At 39.6% G+C, this 13,277-nt stretch overlaps 1 protein-coding gene across 3 annotated transcripts in view; it reads left to right on the top strand.

The window, feature by feature from the left end:
- Positions 1-13,277, top strand: part of LOC149834772 (uncharacterized) — a 122,959-nt gene that overhangs the window by 54,540 nt on the left and 55,142 nt on the right. The gene's annotated exons all lie outside the window — the stretch shown is intronic.

Raw genomic sequence — 13,277 nt, 5'->3', positions numbered from 1 at the left:
ATCAACTGTAGTTGATCTGCAGAGTGTGGAGCAGGTCTTTAGTGCTATCTCTGGTGGTGGTGTGATATGCTGCCTATAGCAGTTCATTGTTAAGGTGGATGTGATATATTGGGTCTGAATAGTCGTCGTATTACAGTCGGTGGTCATGAATCTCAGGGTTTATCTGTGAAATTAAAACTAGATATAGCCAGTTGTATAGCTGGTTGTGAATCAGATTTGGATTTTCAGCAAACTGGGTGCGCGTGTGGTTGTACCTTTTTTTTTAATCAAGCCCATCATTTTATCTTATGGCTCAAGGGGCTAAACCAGGTGAAAATTATTCCAATGACTCTGTAACTCTTAGCAGAGCTGAATATGATGAGCTCCTTGCCTTATGTTCATCCGCTTTGAAGCCTCCTGGTGCAGAGGTTGCAGGCTCGACAAGAGATGGCCTTCTTGGCCAAGGTGGTAGGTGGATCATTGATTCAGGAGCATCCAGTCACTTGTGTGGGAATTCGTGTAACTTTTTAAATTTAAAACCTGTCTCAGATAAAAAAAGGGTAGTCCTTGCTGATGGCAATTCTTCCCCAATTGTAGGGCAGGGAAACATGTCTATTTCCCCTACCCTTCAATTGTCAAATGTTCTTCATGCTCCCTCTTTTCCACAGAATCTATTATCTGTCAGTCGAATGACAAAAGAACTGAATTGTAGGGTAATTTTTTATCCTATGGGTTGCACTTTTCAGGACTTGCTTACGGGGAAGAGTATCGGTGGCGGCTATGAGGAAGGTGGTGTGTATTATCTACATCAACCAGTGGGGTCTGTCTATTCTGCTGTTATGTCTTCCTCGAGTCCTTTATTGTGGCATCATCGTCTGGGTCATCTTCCAATGCCAAAACTTCGTCGACTCATTCCTCATATACCTCCCTTAGTTTCTTTTCCATGCGAAACATGTCAATTGGGAAAACATTGCCGAAGCTCTTTTCCCTCTAGTCAAAGTCCATCGAGTCAAAGATTGTTTGACCTCCTTCATGTCGATGTATGGGGTCCGAGTAGGATTCCTAGTAGGTCTCAGTGTCATTATTTGGTCATTGTTGATGACTTCTCAAGGTTATCGTGGGTGTTCTTGTTAAAAGATCGGTCTCAAGGCCCTGCCATTCTTAAATCTTTGATTGTTGAAATAAAAACTCAATTTGATGTGTGTGTTAGAGTTGTTTGCACTGATAATGCTCTTGAGTTCAAATCCAAAGACTTGCTTCAATTCTATTCTGATAAAGGGATTCAACCTCAATTTACATGTCCTCATACATCCCAACAAAATGGTGTGGCTGAGAGAAAACATAGACAAATTCTAAATGTCGCTCGATGCCTAATGATTCAATCCAATATGCCTGCGTCATACTGGGGAGATGCAGTTTTGACTGCTGGTTTTCTTATAAACCGCATGCCTTCAAGTTCTGTAGAAGAACATATCCCAATCCAAATTCTCCGTCCTGAGGCTCCTTTTTTTCCTATCCCTCCTAAAGTTTTTGGATGTGTGTGCTTTGTGCATAAGCTGAGTCCTGAACGAGATAAACTTGCTTCACAGTCTATTAAATGTGTTTTTCTTGGGTATCCTAAGAATAAAAAATGATATCGTTGCTATGACCCTATATCCCATAAAGAGTATGTCAGTGCGGATGTTTCCTTCTTTGAGTCTACCCCATATTTCACGAGTACTATTCCAAGGTTACAAGAGAGTCAGGGTGATGTCTTTCCTCTGCCAATTCCTCCATTTCCTTTAGAGTCGTTCACTCCACAGCCTGTGGCTCCATCCTCTGGGGAGTCTCGATACAGAAACCCTCCTATAGTGTATACTCACAGGTTACCACCTACCTCCATGCCCCCATTATCTCCTTCTCCTGAGGTATCTCTGAGCATACTGAAGCTTCTGCTCTTGATGAGGATCTTCCTATTGCTCTGCGAAAAGGGAAAAGACAATGCACCCTTCATCCCATTTCTCAGTTTGTTTCTGAAGTTAATCTTGGGGCATCTATGAAGAATTTTATCTCGGCTTTGTCTGCCTCCTCTGTTCCGCTTCATCACAGTCAGGCTCTCTTCGATCCCAAATGGATGCAGGCTATGCAGGATGAGATGGATGCCCTATGCTCTAGGGGCACTTGGGACTTGGTTGATCCTCCAACTGATGCAGATATTGTTGGCTGCAAATGGGTATATACCATTAAATATAACTCGGATGGGTCAATTGAACGGTACAAAGCCCGATTGGTTGCAAAAAGCTATACTCAGACTTATGGTGTTGACTTTTTTGAAACTTTTTCCCCAGTCGCTCGTCTTGGCACTATTCGTCTCGTTCTCTCTGTTGCAGTGCACTATGGATGGCCCTTGTCTCAGTTGGATGTCAAGAATGCCTTTTTGTATGGAGATTTACATGAAACAGTCTATATGCAACAACCCCCAGGCTTTGAGGTTCAGGGGGAGTGTCAGAAAGTGTGCAAGTTGAATAAGGCTATTTATGGCTTGAAGTAGAGTCCTCGGGCATGGTTTCAAAAATTATTTGAGGTAATGTCGAATTTTGGATTTGTCAGGTCAGCCTCAGACCACTCCTTGTTTATCAAGAAAACTAGTTCTGGAATTGTGATTATGGTGGTATATGTCGATGACATCATATTAACAGGAAGCAGTGCCCAAGATATTTCCGCAACAAAGGATCATCTTCAGGAACATTTTGTTACTAAAGATCTTGGTTCCCTTCGATATTTTTTGGGTATTGAGGCTGCAAGAAACAAAGAGGGCTTAGTTTTGTCACAAAGAAAGTATGTGATGGACTTATTAAAAGAGACTGGAATGCTAGGAGCGAAGCCAGCTAACATAACTATGGATCCCAAAACTCATATGTTCGATCAAAAATCTGAATATGTGGATAGTACCAGTTTTAGATCCTTGGTGGGTAAGTTGTTATATTTGACCGTTACTAGACCGGACATTTCATTAGCCGTGAGTAAAATTAGTCAATTAATGGATAAACCTACCAAAGCTCACTGGGATGCAGCTATGATGGTTCTCAGGTACTTAAAGTCATCTCCTGGTAAAGGACTGTTATTTAAACAAAATCCTTCCTTGGACGTTGTTGCTTACACTAACGCAGATTATGCGGGGTCTATCGAAGATAGAAAGTCAACAACTGGATTCTGTGTTTTTGTGGGAGGAAATCTTGTTACCTGGAGAAGTAAGAAACAAACTGTTGTAGCCAGGTCGAGTGCCGAATCAGAATACCGAGCTATGGCTCAGACCGCAGCTGAGATCATGTGGGTAAAATCAGTTTTGACCGAACTTCAGGTGAACGTATCCCTACCTATAGTGATGGTGTGTGACAATAGGGCTGCTACATATATTGCCAACAACCCAGTTTTTCATGAAAGGACTAAACATATTGAAGTTGAATGTCACTATGTACGTGACTTGATTCAGGCTGGTTATATTTGCACAGATCATGTATCTTCCGAAGATCAAGTTGCTGATGTCTTTACCAAGGCCCTTGCGAGGCCTCGTTTCTCCTATTGTTGTGACAAGCTGAGCATGATCGATATCTATGCTCCAGCTTGAGGGGGAGTGTTGAGATTAAGAGGTTTTATGGTTAAGTTTTCCTAAACTAGAGGCTATTTGAATTTTTATTCTAATGAGGGACTTACGTGTAATTTCACTTCTTTGGCCTCTCTCTCTATTTAACATAGAGAGGAGCCCTAATCAAATAACAAGTTCTATTGTTTCCTACAACCGTATCTCTCTCTCTCTACATTTGCTTTCAGGTCGTTAACAGAGACCATGGCATTCAACCTCAAACCACCTCTGCCTATACTTCCCAACAAAATGGGGTGGCTGAGCCAAAACACAGGCATCTCCTTGATGTACTAACACCCTTATGATTTAATCCAATGTTCCTGCTTCGTATTGGGGTGATGCGGTTACCACGACTTGCTATTTGATCAACCGCATGCCTTCATCATCCGTGGAAGACCAAATTCCTTTGCAAATCCTGTATCCTAATGTACCTCTCTTCTCTCTTTCGCCCAAGGTATTTAAGTGCGTTTGTTTTGTGCACAGACTCGGACCTGACCGTGATAAATTAGCAACTCAAGCCACTAAGTGTATGTTTATAGGCTATCCAAAAAATCAAAAGGGGTATCGATGTTATGATCCGATTTCTTGTCGGGAGTATGTCAGTGCGGATGTATCTTTCTTGGAGTCTCTTCCATATTATTCCAGTACTGGTGCTAGGATGCAAGCTGATCAAGATGACTCCTTTCCTCTTACTGTTCCTCATTTTTCCTTGGAATCAGTGCCCCCATTATCGAATCCAACTCCACCTACCTCACAGTTTCACAATCCTCCATTGGTGTATGTGCATAGAGCTCCACCTCTAGTGCCTTTATCTTCTTCTTGTCCTGAGGTAAGTGCTCCTGATAGCAATGACATTCCTATTGATGATAACAGGCCAATCGCTCTGCGAAAGGGGACACGATAATGTACCTTATATCCTATGTCTCAGTTTGTGTCAGATGCCATAATTGGTAATCAGATGAAAACATTTATTTCAGACTTATCTGCTGAAACTATTCCTCTGAGTTATCAAAAGGCAGTACTCGATAGCAGGTGGAAGCAGGCTATGCAAGATGAAATAGATGCTTTACTGTCTCAACAGACATGGAACCTCGTTGATCCCCCATTGGATGTGGGCAATATTGGATGCAAATGGGTATATACCATTAAGTACAACTCAGATGGTTCAATTGAAAGGTACAACGCCAGGTTAGTAGCAAAAGGTTATACTCAGACATATGGTGTTGATTTCTTTGAGACATTTTCTCCAATAGCACGGATGGGCACCATTCGTCTTGTTCTCTCCGTAGCTGTTCACCATGGATGGAGTTTGTGTCAACTAGATGTGAAAAATGCATTTCTATATGGGGATCTGTCTGAGACAGTCTACATGCTATAACCTCCTGCGTTTGAGGTTGAGGGGGAGTGTCAGAAGGTGTGCAGATTAAGAAAGGCGATATATGGTCTAAAACAAAGTCCTCGTGCATGGTTTCAAAAAGTTGTTTGAGGTGATGTCAAAGTTTGGTTTTATTAGGTCAGCGTCAGACCACATGTTATTTATTAAGAAAACTAACTCAGGCATAGTTGTTATGGTGGTATATGTGGATGACATCATCCTTACAGGAGATAACATGAAAGATATTACAGCTACGGAGGCTCATCTTCAAAAACATTTTGTTACAAAAGACCTTGGTTCCCTTAGATACTTTCTGGGCATAGAAGTAGTCAGGAGCAGTGAGGGCGTGATTTTGTCTCAACAGAAGTATGTTCTTGATTTACTAAAAGAGACAGGAATGTTGGGAGCTAAACCAACAAATATTCCCATGGATCACAAAGTTCATTTATTGGATGAGGGGTCAAAACTTGTTGATAGCAAGAGCTATCGCTCATTGGTAGGAAAGTTACTATATGTGACAGTGACTAGACCTGATATTGCTTTGGCTGTAAGCAAGGTTAGCCAATTCATGGACAAACCGATTAAGGTACACTGAAATGCTACAATGATGATACTCAGGTACTATAGAGGATAGGAAATCTATCACAGGATTCTGTGTATTTCTGGGAGGAGGTAACTTAATTTCTTGGAGAAGCAAGAAGCAAACCGTGGTTGCTAGGTCGAGTGTTGAATCAGAATATAGGGCTATGGCCCAAACGACAACTGAATTGATGTGGGTTCGAACAATGTTGACTGATCTTCAAGTGAAGGTTTCATCTCCTATGGTGATGATGTGTGATAACAAGGCAGCCACATATATAGCCAATAATCCGGTATTTCATGAGAGGACAAAACATATTGAAGTTGATTGCAGTACATACGAGATATGGTTCAAGCTGGACATATCTCTACCAAGTATGTAATATCTGAGGATCAAGTTGCAAATATTTTTACAAAGCCTCTTGCCAGGTCCAGTTTCTCAAAATGTTGCGGCAAGCTGAGCATGATTGATATCTATGCTCTAGCTTGAGGGGGAGTGTTAAGATAAGTCGACTACTTTAGAGTTTATTTATTCTTAAGGCTGTTTTGATATTTTATGAATAATGAGGAACTCAAATGTAAATTTATTCTTTTGGCTAATCTCTATTTAAACTAAAGGAGATTAGACCTAATTAAGATTTTGACGTCTTTCCCTCTCTCTCTATCTCTCGTTTCTGAGTCTTCTATTGGTTTTTTCTATCTACAATATATATATAACTGTCTCGTGATATCATTTATTTTGCTCATCAGGGATATTTTGGTCATTAATTATATGTAATTAGGTGCTAGGTACCGTTCATTAAGAACTGTTTTTGTATTATATTTCTTTTTACTTCTCTTTATTTTATTTGTCTTTTTTATATTGTTCTTGGGCTCTATAGTTAAAAGACCATAGAGACGTTTGGACCATCCCATCGGTTTTATTTATGATGGTTGGGAGCTCCAAGCATCTCTTTTGAGAGCTCCCCAATGCCCTATTTGTGTATATATAAGGGCTGTTTGCCTCCACTTGTATTCTATGCTTGTCCCAAGCATTTGATATCAATAATATATTTTTTTATGTTCGTGTGTTCTCTTTTGGCTCATTGTAAGCTATTATATGCACTTTTGTGCTTGTGTATTGTCCTTTGACAATTGTATTGTCCCTTAGTGGACTTGTCTTTTGTATTCAAACACTTTGTATTCACTTTCCTTTTACTTCATTACATCAAGTTAGATTTATTATTTAAATTTTTTATCATATGGAATATTGTTGAAGAATTTACACTGGCCCGTTCAAGCTAGGCTGCAGGCTGACATGGGCTGGCCTGGCCCGACTAAAATGTGTGTGTGTCTGCGTTCATGCCTAAACATATGAGCCCGCGTATGCCACTTGCAACACCTCCCCCGCGGCTGTGAATCAATGTCGCGGATCTGGCCCAACCTGGCTCAATTTTGTCCCATTGGCCTAATGGGCAGGTCATGTCATGGGCCTAATGGGCAGGGCATCGGCCAGGCCTTAGACCTAGGCTAAATCTGAACTGAGCTTAAGCCTGGCCCAGCTGGTTGACAGGCCTGACCCATCAACGGGCTGGTCACACCCATCCAAAACCAGGCCAGGCTGAGCCGGCTCATCACGTTGTCCAGCCCTACTTAAGATTATATTATTCATGCTTTATTAATTTAGATTAAGATTTTTAAATATGTTTATGTTTATATACACATCAATGACAAACTAAAAGTCTAAATCATGTTAAAGGTATATAGTTAACTAACAAAATTATGATCAGCAAATATATAGATCGTTGTGTCAAGTAGTTGGATTATAGTCTTACCATAAAAACTCCTGTACGTGCAGCAGCACCAACTATGAGAATGTGGCAAATGAAGGAAAGACCCCATCGTCTCCACCCTATAGGAACTAAAAGATCACCTCAAGGATGTCTTCGACATTCAAGGGTCATAGACCGACCACATTGTTAGTTTTTCACTGGTATCTGTCTTGCAAGAAAGAAGAAGGGGCTGCGGCTGTCATGATTTTCGAGGCAGAAATTGTGACCTAAAACTTGTATTTAAACAACTTATGTTACAATATGGATCGGGTCTGGTATAAGATCCAGTTCTAGAATACATAAACACACATAAAAACATACATGTGAAGAATACAAATACAAAGATGACGTTTCAGGCGTCATCTTTTCACCCCCCCTCCCCTCAAGTTGATCATGGTTTTGAACCATGAACAACTTGCCTTTAAGTATCCAAAAGTGATCCTTTGTCAAGCCTTTTGTGAATATGTCTGCAACTTGTCTTTCAGTGTTAACAAATTCAAGCTTAATCTCCTTTTCTTCAACCTTCTGCCTCACAAAATGTTGATCTATCTCAATATGCTTAGATCGACTGTGATGTACCAAATTAAATGACATATTGATAGCGCTTCGATTGTCGCATAACAAGATAGATCGAGAGATCACCTCTTCCATTTCGGTCAATAGATGTCAGACCCATGTGACTTCAGCAGTAGCAGTAATGGATCTTTATTCGGCCTCAGTGCTTGATCTAGCGATGGCTTTCTGTTTTCTACTACTCTAGGATACTAAGTTTTTTTCAATGAAGACACAATATCCTGAAGTGGACCTTCGTTCATCTGGATCCCTTGCACAGTAATCTCATGCTTATCCTTGCCAGATGGCTTCTGAGAATATATCAATCTATCTCCAACTGTTCCTTTTAGGTACCTTAGTATCCTTTTAACAACCTCCATATGTCCAGTACGTGGTTTATGCATGAATTAAGATACCTGATTGACCTAATAAACAATATTAGGTCCAATGAATGTGAAATACTGCAACATCCCTATTAGATTTCGGTACTTGGTGGGGTCCTCACACAAGTCGCCATCGTGAGCGCTTAGTTTTTGGTGGAGGACACTTGGAGTTCCCAAGGGTTTACAATCCTTCATACCTGCTTTGCTTAGAACGTCCATCGTATACTTGTGTTGAGTGAGGGTTAAGCCATCTGGCTGCCTGTCAACTTCTACCCCAAGAAACTAACGTAAGGTACCAAGATCTTTCATTTTGAACCTCTAACCTAGCAGTTTTTTCACTTTAATGTGATCTTCAGAATTTCCTGTGATGACAATGTCATCCACATAAATTAGTAATAAGGTGATCACATTTTGTCTTCTAAAAATGAATAATGAGTGCTCCAGTAGGGAGTGGAAAAATCCATGCTTTTGAATCTCAAGAGAAAAGCTATCAAACCAGGAACGAGATGCTTGCTTTAGACCATAGATAGCCCTTTTTAATCTGCACACGTGTTCTACAATTGTGCTCATAATATTCAGGTGGTTGTTACATGTAATCCTCTTTTTTCAAATCCTCATGCAAGAATGCATTTTTAACATCAAGCTGGCTCAGCGTCCATCCATGTTCAACAACCAAGGAAAGGATAATTCGAATTGTTTCCATTCTTACAACTGGGCTAAAAGTCTCATCATAATCTTGCCCCACTTGTGTGAACCCTTTGCCACAAGTCTTGCCTTATATCGTTCAATGGTTCCATCTAGTTTGTACTTTATTTTGTAGACCCATTTGCATCTTACCACATTCCTGTCAAATGGTCTAGGAACAATCTCTCAAGTTTCACATTCGTGCAAGGCTTGCATTTCATCATTCATAGCTTCTACCCATTTCTTAGAAGTAGCCGCCTGATAGTACATGATAAGTTTATTTTCATTGTCGAGCGCAGTTAAAAAGAGTTGAAAATCCATGGAGAAGTTGTTATAATTGACCCACCTATCAATGGGATGTCACATGCGATTGGATCTTCTGACCTCAAGGGGATGTGAGGAAGTAGATGCAACCTCTGGTGCACGATCTAAGAGTCCTGAAGTATTTGTTCTTTGCCGGGTATAAGAAATGCCCTTATATCTGCCTTGTATCAATGACAGTGCTTCTACATAATTCTGTAGTCACGATGCATTAAAAATTTCAGACCCCCCTTTTTCCTCCTGTATGCAGTTCGAAGAACACCCTTCATCGAAACCAACAAAAAGTTCTGAACTCAGCCAAGGATAATAAACTTCAACTGTGGTAGAAGCCGCATCAGTTATGCCAGCTTTATGATCAAAATTCAGCTCATCAAAGACAACATTTCTCGATGTTTTAACACGTCTGCTAGCAGGGTCATAACATTTGTATCCTTTATAGTCATCTGCATATCCCACAAATCTGCATTTTTGAGCTTTGTCCGGAAACTTGTTTCTCAGAGATTGGTCAATGTGCACGTAACAAACACATCCAAAGACACATAAAGCATGATAATCAGGATGAACTCCAAAGAGACAATGATAAGGGGACTTATTTTCCAAAACAACCATAGGCAGTCTATTTATCACATGTACAACTGAATGAAAAGCCTCTCTCCACATGTTAACGGGGAGATTGTTGTCATGCAGCATACTCATAAGACTTTCAATGATATGCCGGTGTTTTCGTTCAACAATCCTATTTTGTTGTGGAGTGTGTGTACATGATACCCTTCTTCCTATTTCGTTATTTTAAAGAAAAGAAATAAAATCACTGGATGAAAACTCTCCTCCCCCATCAGATTGGAAAAATTGAATGGACTCAGAGAATTGGTTTTTAACCAATGAGAAAAAATTCTGAAACAAAGGAAAAACTTTTGACTTATTTTTCATGAAGAATATCCAGGTGTATCGATAATAGCTATCAACGAAAATCAAGTAGTATCTTCTTCTAGAACCAAAGGCAATAGGAGTAGACCCCCATACATCAGAACACACTATCTCAAAAGGCTTTGAAGCTCTTTTATTAACAGAATGAAAAGACAATACATGACTTTTGCATAAAATGACTCCCACAATGTCCAAACCAACTGTGCCATAGAAAAGGCTTATTACATTCAGAGATGCTAAGAACATTTTCAGAAGAAAAGGAACATGACTCTAATGAAGGCTTCAAATCCACATGGACAGGACAAGCGGAATGGCATGGATCTTCTTGAAAGACGTACATATTGTCTTGTCTCTTTCCTTCGACGAATGTTTCTCTCGTGTGAAGGTCCTTGACCTGCACAGAGAAGGGACTGAATTCGACTGAAGCATGATTATCATCGACAAGTTTAGAAATAGAGACAATATTTTTCTTGATATTGGGAGCATGGAGGATATTGGAAAGTTCAAGAGTAGAATGTGGCATGGGAATAACTGACTTTCCAACGTGAGAAATAGGGTGGTAAGATCCATCTTCAGTGACAATCTTACTTTTTCCAAAATTAGGAATAAGTTTGAAAAGTTTACCTACATCACCAGTCACGTGGGTTGCTGCTCCGGAGTCAACATACCAAGTTCCTTGGTCATTCTGCTTTAGATTTAATCCTGACACAACAAATATCAGCAACTCTCTAATCTCTCCATTGTCTTTGGTACTGTTGGGCTCCTTTTTAGGTTCTGTCTGTGAAAACTTTCCTTTATTTTGTGGATTATGCCAACAATTCGCCTTGATATGCCCCTTTTTTGTTGCAAAGAAAACAAGTGGGAATGGGTCTTTGTCTATGAGCAGTGGGCGACATATTAGGAGTGAGAAGCAATCCACGTTCCATTTCTCCCTTGTCTTCTTCGTCCCCGTCCTCGACCATAAGTCACCCATGTGACCAAATCTTCTTGTGGATTCGTGCGAGCGTGAGTTTCTTCAGAAAAGCCTTTCAGAGTCATCTCATACTGAAATAATTTGGCCCGCAACTCATCAAAAGTGAGGAGAGCAGGCAAACACAATAATGAGGTGATGATCATATTATACTCAGACCCTAATTCGCTTAGAGTTTGTTGCACCATGTCAAGGTCACTCACTGCACACCCTATAACTGCAAGTTGATATGTAATAGTCTTCATCTTGTTTAGATATTCCATGATGGTCATGGAGTCTTTTCTCAACAATTGGAATTCTCTTTTGAGAAAAACCATCCTTGTCAGTGAAACATGTGAATACGTCCGAACCAGTGTCTCCCAAAGTTAAATGCCCGTACAATTATCAGGAATTGCAACAAGAACCTCTTGTGACAATGTAAAGGTAATGTATGCAACGACTGACTGATCCTTTCTCTCCCAGTTGAGATATTCAAGATTTTTAACATATACAGTTGAAGTTGCCCCTTTATTATCTTTCTCTTCTTGCGCAACAAATTCTAGCGGGGCTAGAGTAGTTCCATTTAGATGACCTAAGAGACCTTGACTCCTTATAAAGGGAATGATTTGTCTTTTCCAAATCAAGAAATTTGTGGTGGTTAACTTTTCAGAAACAAACTGATTGAGAAAACTTGAGGAAAGGCCAGATTGGGAGGAATGAAAGGGATCCATAACTTAAGAAGAAGAGATTCTCACAAAGATATTTATGATACGTTGGTCCTCTTTTTTTTTTTTTTGCAGTTGTGCAACCTTCGAGAGCAAGAAAGCAAAGGCCGAAAACTTTCAGGCCTGAAAACAAATCTGATAATTTTTGTTCCTTTGTTTTTATCAAAGAATCGAAATTGATGTAGAAAGACCTCTTTTGATTTCCTTTTTTTTTGTTTTGAATGAACAACACATGCTGAATAGAGTTTGGATCTGAAGATGTTTTTCAGATCAGACATAATTGGATAGAATAACAGCAAAGAAGGAATTGATAGATTAAAACACAGATTTCAGGTTTGACTCAAAGTTTTAAATCTGAAGAGAAACAGAATATCGACATCACCTTGGATTTGATGCAGATAGGATTGACCTCAACAGAAATTGAATGCTTCAGATCTGACGCAGGTTCACGCCCATATCTGAATATTGTAGGCTAGATGCAAAACGAGAATACGAGATTACCAGAAAGAGGAGCGATAAAAGAAACACAGATTCAGATCTGATGCAGATTCACTGCCAGATCTGAATATTCCAGTCAGAATTCTAAAGCAAGAATACAAGATTATCAACAACAGGAACGACAAGGAGAAACACAGATTGATTCTGGGTTAGATATGCGAAAAAGAAGAAAGGAAGAGAAAAAAACCTTGATTGGAAGCAGGTCGATCTCTCAGGTTAGACCTTTTGTAAGCTACTTCAAAACCCTAGAAGGATCTCTGCCCTGATACCATGTTAGTTTTTTATGAGTATCTATCTTGCAAGAAAGAAGATAAAGAAAGAAGGGGTTGCGGCTGTCATGATTTTCGATGCAAAAATCGTGACCTAAAACTTGTATTTAAACTCCTTATGTTGCAGTATGGATCGGGTCTGGTATAAGATCCAGACCCAGAATACATAAACACACATAAAAACATACATGTGAAGAATACAAATACAAAGATGACATTTCAGGCATCATCTTGTCACACATACTATGTTAAATAAGTGGAATGCATTAGTTGTCTGCTCTCTGGTTAATAGTAGGCACTTTTGATGTCTTAGCGTAAACTACACATTGTTTGAATCAAGGTTGTAATTAGTGCATCATTACTCATATCGGTCGACCCAATAGTAACACCCAATGTTGTAAAAAGCGTTGAGGCATAACGAAGCGCTCCACCAAAAACTGAGGCGAGGCGTAAAACGTAGGCCTCATTTTTTTTTTTGAAAATTTAAAAATTACTTTTAAAAATATTTAAAAATACAAATAAATTAAAAAATGCTTTATTGATAAAGCAACAACCAATAAGATAGAAAATCTCAAATAAATACCAAAAAGATTATTATACATA

Source organism: Nuphar pumila, chromosome 6 (assembly GCF_984573655.1).
Source record: "Nuphar pumila chromosome 6, dmNupPumi1.hap1.1, whole genome shotgun sequence".
In the NCBI taxonomy this organism is placed as follows: Eukaryota; Viridiplantae; Streptophyta; class Magnoliopsida; order Nymphaeales; family Nymphaeaceae; genus Nuphar; species Nuphar pumila.
This window is presented reverse-complemented; position numbering and strand designations above follow the sequence as displayed.